The sequence below is a fragment of the Protopterus annectens genome, chromosome 6.part0, assembly GCF_019279795.1.
Source record: "Protopterus annectens isolate FY-2018-M chromosome 6.part0, PAN1.0, whole genome shotgun sequence".
In the NCBI taxonomy this organism is placed as follows: Eukaryota; Metazoa; Chordata; order Ceratodontiformes; family Protopteridae; genus Protopterus; species Protopterus annectens.
Window position 1 is genome coordinate 1988508414 of NC_056737.1, and position 19288 is coordinate 1988527701.

The 19288-nt window shown below is 42.8% G+C and overlaps 1 protein-coding gene across 20 annotated transcripts in view; it reads right to left on the minus strand.

The window, feature by feature from the left end:
- Positions 1 to 19288, minus strand: part of LOC122805019 (titin-like) — a 759244-nt gene that overhangs the window by 598966 nt on the left and 140990 nt on the right. The window lies entirely within an intron of this gene.

The following is a 19288-nucleotide window of genomic DNA, read 5'->3' on the forward strand; positions in this document are numbered from 1 at the left end:
GACCCATAAGTAAAGACAAGAGGGCCACAAGGGTACTATCTCTTAGACACTCAAGTGAAAGAACCCAATAACAAGGCCAGGGGGAAGGAGGAAGGGATGGTTGATGACAAATGAAGTCTTAACTACTCAGATGGAACGTTATGGTAAGTACATAACTTCTTTATCTGAAGTAGTTAACTTCATTTGGTCATCAACCTGTGGGACAGAGTCCCCAGCTATCATAACCTTGGGAAGCCCTCATGGAAGGATATTCCAGAGTACCGTGGAGCCAAAGGATGCTCTCCCTCTGGAAACCATGTCTAGTTTATAATGAGAAATGAAAGTATGAGATGAGGACCAAGTAGCCGCTGAACAAATATCATTCAAGGTTACTCTGTACCAAAAAGCAGCCGATGTAGCCATAGACCTGGTAGAAGGGGCATGAACCCTCCTCAGAATAGGCATACCTTTATCTTTGTAAATTTGCAGAATGCAAAGGGAAATCCACTTGGCAATTGTCACCTTGGAAACTGGTTTGCCTGGAAAAGGTCTGGCAAAGGACACAAATAATTGGTCAGACTTGTGAAAGGGCCTAGTCCTGTGTAAGTAGAAACGTAACTGCTTATGTACATCTAACAAATGTAGTTTGTATTCCCCCTGTTCTGAAAATTTGGGAAAAAGACAGGTAGCTTGATTGATATTTGATTCTGAAGCCACTTTAGGCAAAAAAGAAGGATTAGTCTGAAGTAAGACCCTGTCTTTATGAAAAATCATTTAAGGAGGTTTAACAGATAATGCTTGAAGTTCTGACACTCTCCTAGCCAAGGTGATAGTAAGGAAGCTATTTTCCAAGACAAAAATTTCAAGTCCACAGAGGCAGCCGGCTTGAAGGGTGGAGCAACTAACACCTGTAAAACTAAGGTAAGGTCCCAAGGAGGAGTAGGGTCCTTAACCGGAGGCCTTAAAAGAAAGGTACCTTTAATAAAGGTTTTGCAGAGTCTGGAGGAAGCTAAAGACCCATGTTTTCACCTACATGTAAATTAGAAATGGCAGCCAGTTGAACTTTCACTATAGAAGAGCTAGCACACTGCTGGAAAATGTGTGCTAAAAATTCAAGAACCACTGGCATTGGAGCCATAAAAGCATATAAATACCTCTGAGAAGCCCAGATAGAAAAACGCTTCCATTTACTATGGTAAACTTTTCTGGTAGACGACTTATGAGCTGCCACCAGAATAGATCTAACAGGGGAAGAAAGTCTGGGAGGCCTGGCAATCAATGGAACTGGAACAAATAAGCCATGAGTCTCAGACTGCCCAGGTCTGGAAGGGGAATCCCTGATGGGTGCGAAAGAAGATCTGGGATTGGATCCAAGATCAAAGGAGAAGCTACCAGATGAGACAACAGACAGGGAAACCAGATTTGGCGAGGCCAGAATGGGGCAATGAGGATGACTCTCCTCTCCAACTAATGAGTCTTCTGTAAAAACTTTGTCATGAGAGGTAATGGAGAGTATGCATAAAGAAGACCGGGGAGCCAAGCATGGACCAGAGCGTCTCTGGGGGGGTTCCCCCCGAGGGGGGATCAGAGCAAAGAACTCGCTGCACTTCATGTTGGAAGGAGATGCGAAGAGATCGCAGCAAGGCTGACCCCACACGAGGAAGATCTGCTCCTCTACATAAGGAGTCAGAAACCACCCATAAGGCATTAGGATAGTCCTGCTCAATTTGTCCGCCAGTATGTTGGAATGACCCGGAAAGTGCGTTGCTATCAGAAAATGGTTGGTGGAGATCATCCATTCCCACACTCTCATGGTCTCTCGACAAAGGGGGTAGGACCTGGTTCCTCCCTGTTTGTTGATGTACCAGACCACCGACATACTATCTGTCTGAATCGCAACAGTTCCCAGAGGAAGAAAGGCATAAAGGGCCTGCAAAACTAATAAGACCGCCCACATCTCCAGAACATTGATAAGTAGATTGGTCTCGTTCGGGGACCACATGCTTTGGACTGTCCTGCCCGAGCAATGCCCCCCCACCCTAGTCGGGAGGCGTCCGTAGTCACCGTGGCTTGGGGAGGGGCTACAACAAAGGACCATCCCTCTACTATCTCTGGAAAGTGTAGCCACCAGAGAAAGGACTTCCTGCATGCCTCGCTTATGTGAATCGGATGTGTCAATGGCTGATCCAATAAGGACCACTGGACTGCCAACATCCACTGCAGAACCCGCATGTGAAGACGAGCACAAGGAAGAAGAGTGATAGTGGCTGCCATGGATCCTAGGGCTCTTAACACCACCTTGGCAGGGGAATAGGGAGACTGAAGGATCGCGAGAACATGAAGATTTAAGCTCCAAACCCTCTCTGGAGTCAAAAAGACTTTGGATTGCAAGGTCTCTATTCTCGCCCCTATGTAGTCCAGGACCTGAACAGGTTCTAGTGAGGACTTGGCTATATTTACTGTGATGCCCAGCAAGTCTGACAATTTCCAGAAATAATCCCTGGCTTGACAGAGTAGATGCCTGGCGGAAGCGGCAAGGAGCCAACTGTCCAGGTACAGAAAGACCTGTATGCCCTGAAGCCTCAGGTGAGCCGCTACTGCTGCCATGACCTTGTTGAACACCCTGGGGGCTGTGGTGACACCAAAGGGTAGGGCCTGGAACTGGTAGTGATTGGCCCCTAGCCAAAAGCGCAGGAACCTCCTGGAACTTCTGTGCATCTTTATATGGTAGTACGCATCCTGGAGGTCTATTGAGCACATCCAGTCATTTTCCTGCAGATAAGACAGGATGGACTGCAGAGTGACCATCCAGAACTTTTTATTGGCAACTGACAGGTTTAGAGTGGAAAGGTCGAGAATCGGCCTTAAGACCCCATCTTTTTTAGCACCAAAAAGAACCTGGAATAAATGCCTGATCCGGGCTGATGTGGGGGGACAGGCTGGATGGGCCATTTGCTTAGCAGCTTTTGTACTTCGAGCATTGCTGCCTCCCTTTGCATGGGTGGAATGTCCGAGAAGTGCTTTGGGGGGAAAGGGATGTGTCACAAAGGGAACGGTGTAACCTCTGGATATTATTTAGAGCACCCAACTGTCTGTTGACACGGACTCCCACACCATCAGATGCATCAAAAAACGGCCCCCGACTGCCTCCAGAGCAGAGCAGTTGTGGGTCTGTCCGAGAACAGTTCTCGGGACCCAAAGTTCATCAGGCCCCCCCCCTGCCGCTGGAACGGCATCTGCCTTGTCCCCCTCTGCCTCTAGGGGAAAAGGAGTTCTGAGTGTCCCAGGAATACTGAGACTTCTGGAACCACATCTTCTTTTGCCCCCACTGATTCCTGGAAAAGGATCTTTGAGGGTTAGAGAAGCAGATCCCAACAGCAGACAGTGTCTTCCCATCCTTCTCACTCTGGACAAGTGTGTCACGAACCGTCTTCCCAAACAAGGAAGAGCCGTCATAGGGAGCATTCACAAAAGATGTCTTGAAGGGTTCCACGAAATTACATAGCCGGAGCTAGGTGTGTCGCCTCATGGCAACGTCAGATCAGGCTGCCTATGCCACTCCTTCGGAGGCATAAGAAAGGAGGTGCATGGATGTGTTGGTAACTGCTTTCAGAGTAGCCATTCATATACAGAATGTGCATTTATCCTTTGGCGACATGGACTCGGGGGGAGACCCAGTGTACTCTTTTATCAGGTCACGCTGAAGTCTGGTGACATGGGCCATATAATTCAGCACCCTTATACAAAAAGTGGTTGAAGCATAGGTCTGCTTTCCCAGAGGGTCCATCATCCTGGACTGTTGGTCCGAAGGCTGGACCGTAGAACTCTCCTGAGCTAGTTCCATCTTTGTGGTGGCCGCTACCACCATGGCATCCACTGGGGACCGCTTGTTCCAGCTTGGTCTATTTACTGGGGGGCTCAAAATTTTATCTGGACATTTTGGAATTGGAGCCACAGTATCTGGCTCTTTTCATGTTCTGGTGGTATTGAGGTCCACCAGAGAGTCCGCAAAGGGGACACCCAAAAAGTAGATGGGTCCGTGTCGAATGCCTCCAGAAACACCTACTCGTCCGAGGAAGGCTTGGGGTCAGACCAACCTCCCCGCTGGCGCAGGATCTCCATCATGTCTCCAAATGAGACATCCTCAGGAGGGTGATATGGGGGAGCCTTCCCCTTCCTCCAAGTCAGTAACCCCCGTGAGGGACTCGGGGGAGTCCAGGTGCCTCCTCTTGCACTTGCGTTTGTGAGGAACCTCTTCAGTGGAACTCTCTGGAGAGGACTCACGAACAGCTTGTGGTTCCTTGAGGGGAACAGTGTGGGACATGACGAGCACAAGCTGTTCCTGTATGGGCAGGATGACAGAAGATGCACCCAGAGGAGAGGAGGTCAGGGCGGACTCCGAGAAGATGGTCAGGGGCCTTGAGCCATTAGAGAGAACCCTCTCCACCGCGTCAAATGCCGAGGGGGATCGAGCTTCCAGAGCCACTGAAAGAGAGGGATCACAGCTGAGCCCGAAGGCAGTGAGACTCTGAGGGGTAGGCCGTGACCCAACAAAGTTGGAGCCGAAGGAGAAAAACCCAACCCCTTGGATGCAAAGCCCAGGCTACGGCTCCGAGAGCTTGGCTCAGACCCGGTTGGACCCAACACGCTCAAGGCAACTGCCAGCGTTGAGGAAGACAGTACCATCAGCGCTGACACCCTGAATCAGGAACCTCTCGAATCCAGGGACTCCGATACCAGAGCACGGATCGGAGAAGGAGAAATTGGGGCAAACAATGGTAGTGAGCTCCCCCCTCCAGAGGAAGAGGGTGCCAGCTAAAGCTGGGTGTGAATAAACCTTTGCATCATCCTGTCCATGTCGGCTTCAAATAAACACCTAGTCAACCTTGAAGAAGCCACCAACGCCGGCCGGGAAGGACGGTGAATGGAGGCCCTAGACGGAGGCTGAACCTGCTCCGGCTCTGGAGAGAACCTTGGAGAATGGAGCTGAGGGGAAGTCGACCTGGTAATGGCAGGTATTTTGAGAGGAGGACCTGCCGGATCCAAGCATTCCGGGGAACTCTTCCGTCCCTTTTCTCTCTCTCTCTCTTTATGTCTGTCATTCCTAGATGCCCTTTCTCCAGGTCTGTGGTCAGCATGGTGAGTCCCGGCCTGGCAGGGAGGGGAGGACACAAGAGTTGTTGTAGAAGCAGTCACAGCTGTGACCGCAGACCAAGTCGCAACAGAAGATGAGGAGGTGGCCGCCTCCGTAGAGGGAAGAAGCCCTTTCAAAATCAACTTGGCCCTGCGGTCTTTCAGGGCCCTGGGATTAAACCCCATGCATATAGAGCAGTTGGTGGACAAGTGAGCTGCTCCCAAACAAACAACACACAGAGTGTGGCCATCCGCAGGTGACAACTTATGGCCACACACTATGCATTTTCTAAAGATCAACTTTTGTTGATCTGCCATAATCAAGCCCAGTAGGTGCAAGGTACCAAAGGCTGATAACCCTAACCCAGCCCCAACACTCACACACACACACTCAAACATGAGGCGGGAAAGGGGAAGAAGGCCTGCACTAACTACACTACCACAAAACTCTACTTTTCTACTTTTATATCTAATGGAAATTGCGAAGGGGAGGTAAGGATAAAGGGACAAAGAATACCCAAAAAACACTACACACATATGAAAAAATACCCCAAAAACGGTCCTACCAGCCCGGAGCTCAAGGGATCACATTGTAGGCTAAGCCACGGCAAACGAAATCTGAGGGAAGGAAGGAGATGCAGTGGTGTTATGGGTAAGTGGAGGAGCTTGGAGCTCAGATCTGTTGCTGGTGAAACTGCCATCTCAGATCCGGTCCAGATCCGAAGCCCACAGGCTGATGACCAAATGAAGTTAACTACTTCAGATCCTATATTATTTTATCATTCTTGCCTACACTGAATATTCATTACTGATGGGCATAAGCCCTCTTTAGTCAATAACATATGGCTTTAAATACATAGTAGTAGGCATTATGCCCTTCCACAACTCACACAATGTCTGTCTGGAATTTCAGTCACAGGGCCAGGGAGCTGACATAAGAGTGTAATACAGAAAGACTAGTTACATTTTCAAGCAAAGGCTGATGTTAAATATCTAGTTGATGTTCAGTATTTTGCCTGATCTAAAATATTCTGCTTCTCGTCATGAAGTTCAATGGCAATCAATATGTAGGATTCTAATTTGTTAAACAAATCCTTTTTGTATGAGTCAGTAATTCTAATTCTCTTTATATGAACAGCTATTTTTGCTAGCAAAAATGACAGAAAACCAGGGATATAGCTTTCTTTGAAAGCAGTAAGGAAAAAATACTTTAACTTAGTTACTTGGGGATTTAGCACAAGAATGTATTGCATCATTTCATCTTCGCAAACAAAAAGAGAAATGCTTTCATGTTAGTCAACATTTAGGATCTTAGTGCTGGTCTGTCTGAAGGTGAGAATGAACTCACAGGTCGTGGCAACCCAGAACTCTAGAGCTTCTCCCTTACCCACAATACATCTTCCCCATTACCTTAGATCTTATTTGCAAACAAAGAAAGATGTACTCTTACTACTTTATACATATATGCATATAATTCAGATAGAGAGAGAGAGAGAGAGAGATAGAAAAGAGGCAATGCCACATCTGGAACTGGTAATGTTCGAAAGATATAATAAAATTGTTATATCTGCTCATTCTTCTAGAATAAACCTAAAAAAGGTTGGGGGTTGGTGGGAGGGGAGTTGAGGAGAATGAAAACAGACAACACAGATGGAACGTTTTAGTAAGTACATAACTTTTTTATCTGATGTTGTCAATTTTCATTCTGTCCTTAAGTGATGGGACAGAGTCCCGAGCTTCTTAGAACCCTGGGTGGATTCAAGGATGGATATTTCTGAGAACCAGTGAGCTGAAAGATGCCCAGCCTCTGGACACCAGATCCAGCTGATAATGAGAGAGAAAAGTGTGAAGGGAAGCTCAAGTTGCTTTTGAACAAACATCATTCATGGAAGTTCTTGAGTGGAAAATTGAAGAGGCAGCTACAACTCTGGTAGAATGAGCTCATATTTTGCAAGACAAAGTCATTCCTGACTTGTTGCAAATAAAGGAAATACAGTCAGTAAGCCATTTAGCTAAGGTGACATTAGATACAGGTGAGCCCAATTTCAAATCAGCAAAGGATACAAACAACTGATCAATCATTCTGATACCTTTTGTTCTATGAAGATAGAAACGTAATTGTCTATGCACATCTAGCAAATGTAAGAAGCATTATCCTTTGTTGAAATAGTTCGGGTAGAAGATTGGCAGATTGATACATTGATTAATGTTGACATGTGACACTGCCTTGGTTAAAAAGGATGCAATGGTTCGTAAGGAGACTCTATCCTTATGGAAAATGAGATACAGAGGTTTCACCAACAATGCCTGAATTTCCGAAATTCGTCTGTCAGAAGTGATGGCAACTAAAAACAAGGTCTTCCAACACAAAAATTTAAGGTCACAATCGTGGGCAGACTCAAAGGGTGGAAGAATCAAGGAATGCAGTACCAGAGTGAGATCCCATGGTGGCGTGGGATCTTTAAAAAGGATTTTAAGAAGAATTGTCCAGCACAAAAAAGCTTTACACAGTTTATGAGAGGCTAATGAACGGCCATTGAACCCAACATGAAAATTAGAAATTGCTGCCAAATGGACTCTCACTGTTGAAAAACTGGCCCCTTGGTTGAAAAGCAGTGTCAAGAACTCCAGCAAATGACTAATTGGGATCGAGAAAGGGTCTACATACCTTTGAATAGCCCAGTGTACATATCTTTGCCACTTACTAGCATAAAGTTTCCTAGTGGATGGCTTAAGGGAAGACAACAAGATGTGACAAACAGGGGAAGAGAGCATTGATTGTTTGGCTCTTATTGGAATTGGACAAACCAAGCTGTCAGTTTGAGGTTCGGAAGGGCTGGATATGTCAAGCTCTTTGGGTGAGACAGGAGGTCTGGAGCTGGATCCAGAATCCAAGGTTGGTGAAATGAGGCCACAGGAAGGAAAACCAAATCTGCTGAAGCCAAAAGGGGGCAATGAAGATGACCTTGGTCTTCAAACTGGAAGTTCTCTGAAGGAACTTTGGAATTAGGGAAATTGGAGGATATGCGTAAAGTAATTTGGGGGGGGGGGCAAATGTGGTGAAGAGCATCTATCACTCTCCTGTGGGGGGATTAGGGCAAAATATCTGCTGCACTTGTTGTTTAGGGAAGATGTAAAGCAATCACATCAAGGCTGGCACACTTGTAGAATATTTGTTATGCAACTTTCTGGTGGAAGAACCATTTGTGAGGTAACAGTATGCACCTGCTCAGCTTACTTCCCCGGAATATGTGCTGCTAAGAGAAAGTGGTTGGAAGATATTGCCCATTGCCACACCCTTAGTGCTTCTCGGTGTAGGAGGTACGATCTGGTTGCTCCTTATTTGTTGATGTACGAAACCAATGATATATTGTCTGTTTGAAATGCAATTGTTCCTGATGGGAGACCATCCTGAAAAGCTTGCAACACTAAAAACACTGCTCTCAACTCTAGTACATTGATATGCAAATTGGCCTCTTCGGGGGTCCACATGCCTTGGACTGTCTTTCCCAGGTAATTCCCCCCCACCCTAGCTGGGAAGTGTCTGTGGTCACTATGGCCTTGGGCTGCAAGAGGACAAATGGATGACCCTGTATTAATCAATCCAATTAGATTCACCACATCAGACTTTTCTTGTATGAGTTGGTAATTCATATTAGAGCGGACAAGGGTAGTTGAAGAATCGAGCACTGAGATGCCAACATCCACTGAAGAATCCTCATGTGAAAACTGGATAGCAGAACAAGGGTTATCGCTGCTGCCATTGATCATAGATCTTGTAGAACTAGGCCAGCCAAGATTGTGGTACTGCAAAGTATCTTGCTTTCTTGTGACCTTAAAGTTTGAACTCTGGGAAGGGAGACTTTTGTTGACCTTATGTCTAGTCTAATAGTGCTCCTATGAATTCTAGAATTTGAGTTGGCTCTAGATTTGACTTCTCAAAATTTATGATTATTCCTAACCTTGTGCAAGCATAAATTACTTCTCTTGCCATGATGAGTTGATGCCTGGTCGGAGCGGTAATGAACTAGTCATCTAAGTATGGAAAAACACAGAATTCTTGCAGTCTCAGGTGAGCTGCTACCACTGCCATACATTTGGTGAACACCCTGGGGCCTGCAGTGAGACCAAAGGGCAATGCTCTGAACTGATAATGTCTAGCCAGAAGCATAAGAATCTCCTGGACCGCCTGTTTATTTTTATATGATAATACTCATCCTGGAGATCTACTGAGCACATCCAGTCATCCTTTTCCAAAAATGGAAGAATGAACTTAACCATGACCATCCGGAACTTTGTCGTTCAAACAAATCTGTTTAGGTTGCTGAGATCCAGAATTGGTCTCCAGTTCCTTATTTTCATTGGCACTAAAAAGAATCTTGAGTAAGTTCCAGATCCTTTCTGGTCTGGGGGACCGCTTGGATGACTCTTTTCTTTAGCAGCTTTTGTATTTAAATGGCTGCTTGACCCCTCTAAATGGGTGGAATATCAGGGATTTTTCTGAAAAATGGAGGAGGGAGGGGAAAATGGAATTATATATCCTCTGGATACGATCCTTTGCACCCAAGTATCTTTTGTTATTTTTAGCCAGGCTCTCTAGCGCAGGGACAATAGTCCCCGAATTGCAAGGGTGGCATCTACCATTTGAGTTTCCCTCTCTGCCTCTGGGGGAGACCCTCCACTTGTGTCCAGAAAAGATCCTTGTGATTTCTTGAACCACATCTTTCCACCTCCCCAATGATTCCTCAAGAAGGATCTTTGCAAGGGTGGAAAAACGGATGCCCATGGCAGAAAGAAATGTAGAAGGCACTCTAGACGGGACAAGGTCCACAGATGGGGAGTAGCTTGTCCTATTAAATACATCCAGTAGTCTAGGAGGATCCGACATCTTCAGATCACATGAATCCTTAGTTTATGGAGACTTCGGATCCAAAGAAACAGTCCAATCCGAAGACATACTTTTTACTTTTGTCTGATCCGAAGGGGGCAGATCTGATAATTTAAGTAGAAAAAAAACAAATATCACACTTATCTATCCCAGTAGCTCAACAATGAAATAATCATGTCTTTCACCTAATGGCAGCAAACAAGATCTGAGGTAATGGGGAGGGTGCACTGTGTGTGAGGGAGAAGCTCAAGAGTTCAGGGTTGCCGTGAGCTTTTACAGTAGCTGAGTCAGATCTGAACCCATCAGTCAAGGATGAAATGAAAATTGACAACATCAGATCTACAGTTTCAAAACAGTAAAGTTTTAAGTTTATGCACTTAAATGAATAACCAATGGGTACCTTCTCTTGTTTCTTCTCAGCAGAGCAGCAAATTCTTCATTTGGGAGAAATGAAGAAAGAAGCAAAACTGAATATTAGAGGAGTTTCTACTGTCCCTTTTGATAAGGTTAATTTTAATGTTCTGATGCAGTGTGTGTGTGGATAGTCCTTGCAGAATATTTGATATGCCACAATGTATTATTTCTTCAGGCTCTTTGCCTGTTAAATATCATGGGCTTTTTGTTTTTACTACCTTCAGAAGTAATCTCTTAAAAATGACAAGAACACATTTTTTTATTCTGAACTGGAGGATACATTGTTGCAGGAAGGTGAAAGGGAGATAATTGGTATATGTGCCTGTAGCAGAATTCTGAACTGAAGGATACATTTTTACAGGTAACTGAAAGGAAGATAATTGGTGTGTGTATTTGTAGCAACAGTTCTTTTGACAACTGATGAAGAAGGAAAAGCATTAGCATTTTAAAAATACTTCAAGAACACTGTGTATTCCAGCCTTCATGAACTTCGTATTCTAAGAAAGCAGTAAATAAATGTACGTCTGGCGGTTAGCATAGAGGATTATGAGATGTCAACAAGCTGCTTCCCGTATTCCAAGGTTTGATTTCCTCAGCCTCCATATGCCTATTGTATGACCTTAAACAATTCACTTAACTAAGTAGTGCTGTGGGGAAAATGGATTATGTTCCTCAATAATTTCCTGGTCCACATGCATAGTAAAGTACAGTTGTGTAACAATTTACAATAATAGTAGATGTTTGACTAAATCACTGTTGTAGTACTGCTGACTTATGTGACATATTCTGCCAAGAATACAATACATCCAGCCAGTCTAAAAAGGTTTACATACCAACCAAAAAAAAAGTTTAGGCACTTTCCACTTGCACTATACGTCCAACCTGTAACCTATGCACCAAAACATGTGTTGGTATAGACCCGAAAATCCTGCATGCTTTCTTGCCCCAGGAAAAAAGGATTGAAGTTAGTGTTCAGCAAAACTCAAATACAAATAAGGTAAAAGGAGAGAACAGAAAACTATGGGGATCCACCTTCACCATGTATAAAGATTAAGAATGAAAAATGGGGGAAGGATGGATGGTGCATATACTGCAACAGTGACCAATCTGAACATTTAATGTTAATAAAAGTTCTTCCACAACTGTACTATGTTTATCATTAAGGCACTATTGTAGTACTGCTGACCTATGGAATGATTTCCAAAGCTTTTTAGCAGAAAGAGTGGAGGCCTAAAGGGCAGAATTGGAGTCTAGTAACCCATGAAGAATGGGTCTGGTAAATCCTGCTCTGGCTCAGGAAAATACATCTATCTTGTAGTATTTAGTATAAGAGCTGCTTTATACAGCAAAGAACTTTCTCACCAACACAACTAAAGCTACACTTGCCAGTACTTATCTCCTCTCCACACTTCTCTATGGTGCTCTCATCCTTACTTACCTTCAGGCATCACAAAAATTAACACCTGAACAATGTTATAACAAAGTTGAAAGATTCATAGTAAATATCCCTTTCAGAACACTCCACAGTATACCACTAAAAAGCCTAAAATGATCAGAACTACCCTATTAGCTAACAGATACACAGCTTTTTTACTACCTATTAAATTATCCAGAATCCATCTGCTTGTCCAGCAGTAAATAACATTCTACAGAACTACTTTCCTAGTCGGTCATTATGATCCAGTGACCAAAAACTCCTGTCCACAAACCTATCAAATCTGCTGGGAATTGTCTGTACTCACACCATGTTGTTAAGGCCTGGAACTTCTTATCTGTATTTTTCAAATCAATACACTCTCTCCCATCCTTCAAAATCATTCTGAAAAACATCCTAGCCAAAAGCTGACTCTGTTCTTGCTCAACAACAGGATAAACTATATCCCTAAATGTGAACAAATACCTATTCATATCTTACATCTCCTTACCCTCCCTTCTTTACTCACTTCCGCACTTCTATCAATTTCTCTCCCTTGGCTTTCTCTCCAAATATACCATATGCCTGCTATTCACTTACTTTTAATGCAAATCCTGTTTGTATTTTACTAACTCACCCTTAATTTCTCTACAAACCAGCTAAAATTTCTCTAACTAGTACATCACTGTCATATAACTTTTATCTTTTCATAACCAATGTTTTCATATTATGTCTGTTTTGGTATAATTATTTAAACAATAGTTGTTTTCTGTATTAGTTTTAAAGACTGTAAAATAAGTGTTCTTCAAATGTTTTTTAATACTTTGGAGTTTTTTCTCCTTGAGCCTTCGCTCTTACCCATTCAGACTTTCCCAGTAATAAAATGTTAATAAATAAGTATGAATGGTGGACCAGATAGCTACCTCCAAAATGGATTGAGTCAAAGACTTTAAAAATGCTCAAGAAGAAGCTACTGCTCAGGTAGGAAGTGCTTTTGCCTGACTTTGAAACAACCTGCTATGGTAGAAATATCCGAAATAAATGGAAACAGAAATTCATCTGCATATGGATGGTCTGTTTAGATATCGGAAGACCTAGCTTCTATCCCGCAAAAGAAATAAACAATTTGTCAGATTTTCTAATAGCTTTTGTCTTATCCGGGTAGAACATAAGTTAGCAGTGCACATAAAGGAAAGTACAGTGGGCAAGAAGCTCTTCAAAGCTTTGATGCCAGTAGAGAGAGGGAGGCTGAGCCCTGAAAGGGCAATGTTGGGAACAACAAAAAATAAATGCCCATACCCTTTCATAAAAAACACACCAAAAAACAAAGGGGATGGAGGGAAGTAGCGACTACTGCAGCAGTGATCATTTGAACATCTACTGTTATAAGTTCAGCTAACACAACTGTACTATGTTCATCACATTGATAACTACTGCAGTATCCTTAGCTATATGGGTAGATTATTTTACCTAACTACATATTGGAGGTGGAAGGGGAAGAGTCCAGGAATCCCTGGAGAATGGTCCTATCAAAGCTTGATCTGGACCTAGAGAAGGATCAAGTTTATACTGCTTTGTAAAAGTATGTACAGAGGACCAAGTAGCAGCTTCTAGAATACTTCTGTAAATTCAACACTTTCCAAAAGCCATAGATGAAGTCAAGGCGCTGGTAGAGTGGGCATAGACCCTGCCTGGAATAGTTTTGTTATGGTGAGTATAACAAAAGGTAATAGCCTTAGACAACCATTTGTAAATAGTCTGTTTTAACAAAGGTTGTCCTTCTTAGCTTCATAAAAACTGAACAATTGATCCAAACATCTGAAAAATTTAGTTCCGTCAAGACAGGACCTGAGTTGTCTGTGGACATCAAAGGTGTATCCTTTCTCCCTTATTTTTAGGTTCAGGAAAGAAAACAGGGAGATGGATAGTTTGGCTTAATGTAAACTCAGATACCACTTTAGGCATAAAAGAAGGATTAGTTCTAAAAAAAAAAAAAAAAGAAAGAAACCCTGTCACTATGAAAAATGAGATAGGGTTGACTCACCCAAAGAGCTTGCAAGTTAGATACCCTTCTTGCAAAGGTCAAAGCAAACAGTAAAACTGTTTTTCATGTTAAGAACCTCAAGTCAGCCACATCAGCTGGTTCAAATGGAGCAAGTACTAACTTCTTTAATACAAAATTAAGACCCAAGGAGGATGCACAGGTTTTCTTGGAGGCCTCTCATGCAAAATCCTTTTAAAAACATTTTGACAGGAGAATTCATTGAAAAAGGAGGATCCACAGGCAGACATGCTGAGATGGCCGATAATTGCACCTTGATAAAGAAATAAGGAATGCCAAAGGATAGTAACTCACATTGGTGCTGGTTATGTTCTTGGAACCAACTAGAAAAACCTTTTCCATTTGCTAATATATAATTTCCTAGTAGCACGTTTTCTTACCTCCATTAGTACATTGCTGCATATCCCCAGTAAACAGGTGCCTAAAAGGAATTAAAACCAAATCATCCAGGCAGTCAACTGAAGATTTCTGAAGTTAGGATGTATCAAACACCCCTGTTCTTCTGTAAGTAGGTCCAGTCTGTAAGGAAGCTTGTGGTAATTGCCCCTGGCCATTTCCAAAAGAAGGGAGAACCACAGCTGCCTTGGTGAAAGAGTGTCAACAAAATGATCTTGTGGGATTCCTTCTGAATCTTCAGAAGTACCCTGGATACTAGTGGAAAGGGTGGAAAAGCACACAAGAACATTCCTGGCTAAGGAAAAGAAAAGGCATCTGTTTTCCAGACCTTCTTGCATGGAGTCCTAGAACAGAATCTTACTTCTTGATTGTTCAGAAAGAAGGCAAAGAGGTCTACTTGAGAAACTCCCCACAGACAGATCAAGGCTTGGAAGACCCACTAACTTGTTTCCAGTCATGAGGGTTTGCCCTAGTCCTATTCAGCTTGTCTGCCACATAATTTTGCTCTGATGGAATGTATGGTGCCTGTGCCGTGAGACTGCATTGTTAGGCTATATCCCAAGTTAACATGGCTAGTCTGCAAAGGGGGTATGACCTTGCTCACCCTTGCTTGTTGATGTACCACATGACTGTGGTATTGTCTGTAACCACTTGAAGAGGCCCTGGGGACCAAAGATGGTTCAGAGAGTTGAGTGCCTTGCTCAAAGTAAGCATCTACTTGATATTTATGTGCTTGCATCTGTCCTTGGTGTCCCACACCCCCTGCACTTCTGTCCCTCCTGAAAATGCTCACTAAGCAAAGTCCGAAACGTCTGTGGTGGCCGACTGCTTTGGAGCAAAGAGGGAGAAGGGGAAACCTGGATTCAAGGATATCTGTTGTCTCCACCAAAAGATTTCTCCTCTGACAAACTCCAGCATTAGGATTTAAAAAAATAAAGAGTGCTGATGCTGGGACCAATGAGGTTTTAGATACCACTGTATCATTCTCATGTGGATTCTTGGCAGGGGTAATGTGAGAATCATAGATGCCACGCGACCCAAACTCCTGAGGTATTCCCGCACAGTGACCAAAATCTAAGTGGAATATCTTAAAAAAAAGATCTATTTTTCCTTGTGGAAATGAGGTGTCTAGTTGACATCCCAGGGACACAATCCTGTGCGAAGGAGTCAAGAAAGACTTTTGAATGTTCTCTTGGAATCCCAGCTTGTGTAACAGATCTCTCACCAAAGAAAGAGATATTCCTGAAATGTTGAAAAAAAGACTCTGCTAAGATAAGCAAGTTGTCTAAATTTGGAAAAATGTGGATACCCTATAGCACTGGTTCCTAAGGTCTGGAGCCAACAAGGGTGTCAGATCTGAAGATAGTTTCTTAGAAGTTTTAGACTTCTCTTTTCTCTTGTCTGAATCCCTCTGTTTATCTTTTGACATGTCGGATACCCTTTTGCCTGAAGAAAGAGAGGAGGAAGAAGAAGCAGCAGCAGACTTCTCCAATCCAGAAGCGGGTTTGCCTCCCTTGGAGAGCTGAAGAAGTCCCTTCAAAATTAATTTATTTTTCCTTTCGTTAATGGCCCATTGGCTGAAATCCTCACAAATGGAGGAGGAGATGTCCAGATGCAATGGCCCTAAACTGTTAACACACGTATCATGTGCATCCGAGTTTGAGAGCTTATCTGCCATCCTAGAAGAAATAGAAAGAGGTAAAGACACAGACAAAAACACCCTGTTTAAAGTAAAGAAATTAGTAAAAAAAAATCTGACTCCCCCCAACTTTTTTTTCCAGGAAAAGTCCCATGTCTGGAGCGACAGACAAAAAAAAGAAGAAAAAAATTGAAAGGGGGAGGAGAACAATATGCACAAAGTGCAAGTAGAGGGGTAGGGTATATAAGACAACCACCAATAAAGAAATACTTAGCTTTTAAAGAATCTCTAGTAAAGTCTTTCCTGAGCACCAAAGATCTGTCAATTGCTTATGGTGGCAAATGAGATCTGAGGTAGCTCACTCTCTACACAAGGATTATGGGTAATGGAAGAAACCTGAGCACCAGATCCAAAGCTTAGAAGTGGGTGAAATCAGAAACAAGGTCAGATCCAAAACCCATATGTTGAGGAATGGACAAAACAGACAACATTAGATCAGCTCTTTATTTGCAAAAGTCAAGGGAGGGCTTGGGGAAGACAGGATAGCTGTGTTGTGCTCAAACTGTCTTTAGTTACCACTGAATCTTGTGGAATCTAGCAAAAGGAATCATTTGGATTGAGGATGCCATGAATCACAGGGCTTTTAGAATTTCTCCTGCTTAGGTCATGTGCAGATCAGTGAGGGACAGAAAGTAGGCCAGATATTTCCTAGAGAGAGAGGACCGTCATCATATTAGATGTGCTTAGAAGACATAGAAATACTAAAGACTGAGTGGGTTGTAGAGTGGATTTTTTGACGTTTACAGTGAATCCTAGATAAAGATGTTGATTTTGAATTGCAAGTCTTGTACAGTCTTTTGAAGTGAGAAAGCCTGAATGAGGAAAATACAGCTAGATATGAATACTTTAGAGCAGAGCCATAGCTGGCTCACCTAGTGCCCTGTGCTAGCCCTGTGAACTTGTACCCTGCACCACCCCACCAGCTCTTCAAGTGAACAGCAACAAAAAAGTCTTTCAGTTTATTGCAGGAAGCCATATCTGCCAATCACACCACACCAAATCCACGATCCCCCACCCACCTGTTAAGAGAAGAGCACAAAAGAGTCTTCAGATTACTGTAGGCAGCTGATTGGCTTTTTCCTACAGTAAATATGCCAATCACACACCATAAAATATATGTCCCCATACAAGCTTTTAAGAGGAAAAGCAAAAAAAAAAAAAAAAAAAAAAAACATAAACAAACACCCCCTATTGCATTGGCATTTTGGTAGAGAAAAAAAGTGCAGCGCTTTCACTAGTGCTCTATAACACTTTGCACCTGGGGCAGTTGCCAGCAAAACGTTATGACAGGAGCTAAATAGTTTGTGAAAACTTAGTGCTATAGAAAGTCCAATATGCACAGCAGTAAATTGGAAGTGATATCCGAAAGCACTGAATCTTGAGAATGTCCTATGGTTTGGATGAATAAGGATTTTAAGATATATAGCCTTCAAAAAAATCTTGGGGGTAAGGTCAGAGGTAAGAGGCTTTTGGAGAGTTTGGATCTTGAATTTTGGGAATTTTAGAAATAAGCTCAGAGTGGATAAGTCCAATATTTGTTTTCATGTTCCTTCTCTTCAAAGAACAACTAAAAACCTGGAGTAAAGTCCTTTTCCTTTTGATGGTCAGGATCAAGTTCTATAATGCCCAAACGGAACAAGTTAGTCAGAATCAGAAGGACTAGGTTTTGTTGGTTTGGAGTCACCTGAAGAATTCCAGAAGTTATTGGAGGGGAATTCCACTGTAGTTTGTACACATTTTTATGATGCCCATAAACCAAGCATCAGATACATCTCCTTCTCTCTCTCCCTCTCTCTCTCTCTCATTCTGAAAAGGTGCAAAGGGATAAGACAAGGTGGAAGGAAGAGGGATTGTCAGAAATTGAAACATCCATCTGAGAAATATCCCCTGGATCCACAGAATTCAGACTTTGGCTTTGCTTGTCATTTTTTCTTAAAAAATATTACTTTTCTGCTGAAAAGATTTTAGGTTTTGAGGAAAAAGGGGCCAAGCTTGGACAAGTAGTTCCCTTGGAATTCAGGAATGGAGGAAAGAAGAAGCTGTTTAAAACCTTGTATTATATTACTCTCTTCCTCTTTTTTTAATATTTCAGCAGAAGAAGAGTCGGAACAATTTATTCTTGTGAAAGGGAGGATCCCATAGATTAGCCTTAACATCATCAAGTAAAAATTGAAGAAAAAGTCAAGACTACCTTCTCAGGATTGAACCTGTTGCAACTGCTCCACAGGAGGCATCATTAGTGTCATAACTTTACTAAATAGAATGCCTTGCAACCTCTGTGGAAAATTGAGCATATTCTGTAAAGCAGCCAAAGTGTCAAAGTCATGGAAGTTAGAAATTAATTTTGCCATGCTGTCAAAAACAGAAAGCTTGTATCTTGCCATGTAAGTCTGGTAATTAAGGGTATGAAAAGACAAAGTGACAGAAGTGTAGACCTTCTTTCCATACCTAGCCATGATCCTGCTATCTTGTAATTTAGTAATGGATTAGAAAAGGGCAGACATTTGGAAGCTTTATCTGGCTTAACAGATCTAATTGCTGGATCATGGGAAGGATATCTGCACAAATATTTATGGGTGTCAGGTACTTTATAGAACGTGTTTGGCATCTTAGGTGCAGAAGGCTGGGATTCTTGTGCTAGAGAAACAGATAAAAAGGTGCCTTTTAAAATTTACAAAACAGGGGGAATAACAGAGGACTTTAGAATATCCATGTGCAATAAGTCATAGTATCTTTTCACTATTTCTGAGAACTGCTTGCCCTCCTAGTCAAAATGCTGCATCATTTTATGTGTATCACCAAAGTAAAGATCCTCCTGATGTGAGCATTAAGAGAAAGGTATCATCTGCTTCTGACTCATAGCCTGTATGTGAATGAATTTCAGAAGAATAATCAAGAGATTCAGATTCAGGATCTGCAGACAGTTTTTCTTCAGGAAAAAGAATCTTTCTTTCTTTTGTGGAAAGTACAGGTTGAGGGAGAATAAAACCAAGGAAGCTGCAAAGATATAAGGGCTTTAAAATGTCCCCAAGAAAAGTTAGAGCACACCTGCTGAGAATCCCTAGGGGCAGGGGTAACCGAAGGAGGCACATTTATTTTTTTTGCTTTCTTTTCTTTGTTGTATCCAGTGTGCCAGTATAAGGGTCCCTGGTACATCTTCTTAGATGAGAATTTGAGGACTCTCTTTAGTACCATCACAAAAAATCAGCTGTTGCTCTGTCTTCTTGGGTTTATTGGCTACCTGATCAGATGGAAGGGAAATGCTAGGAGTCTGTGTTGTTGGCCTCCCGAGAGGTCCTGAAT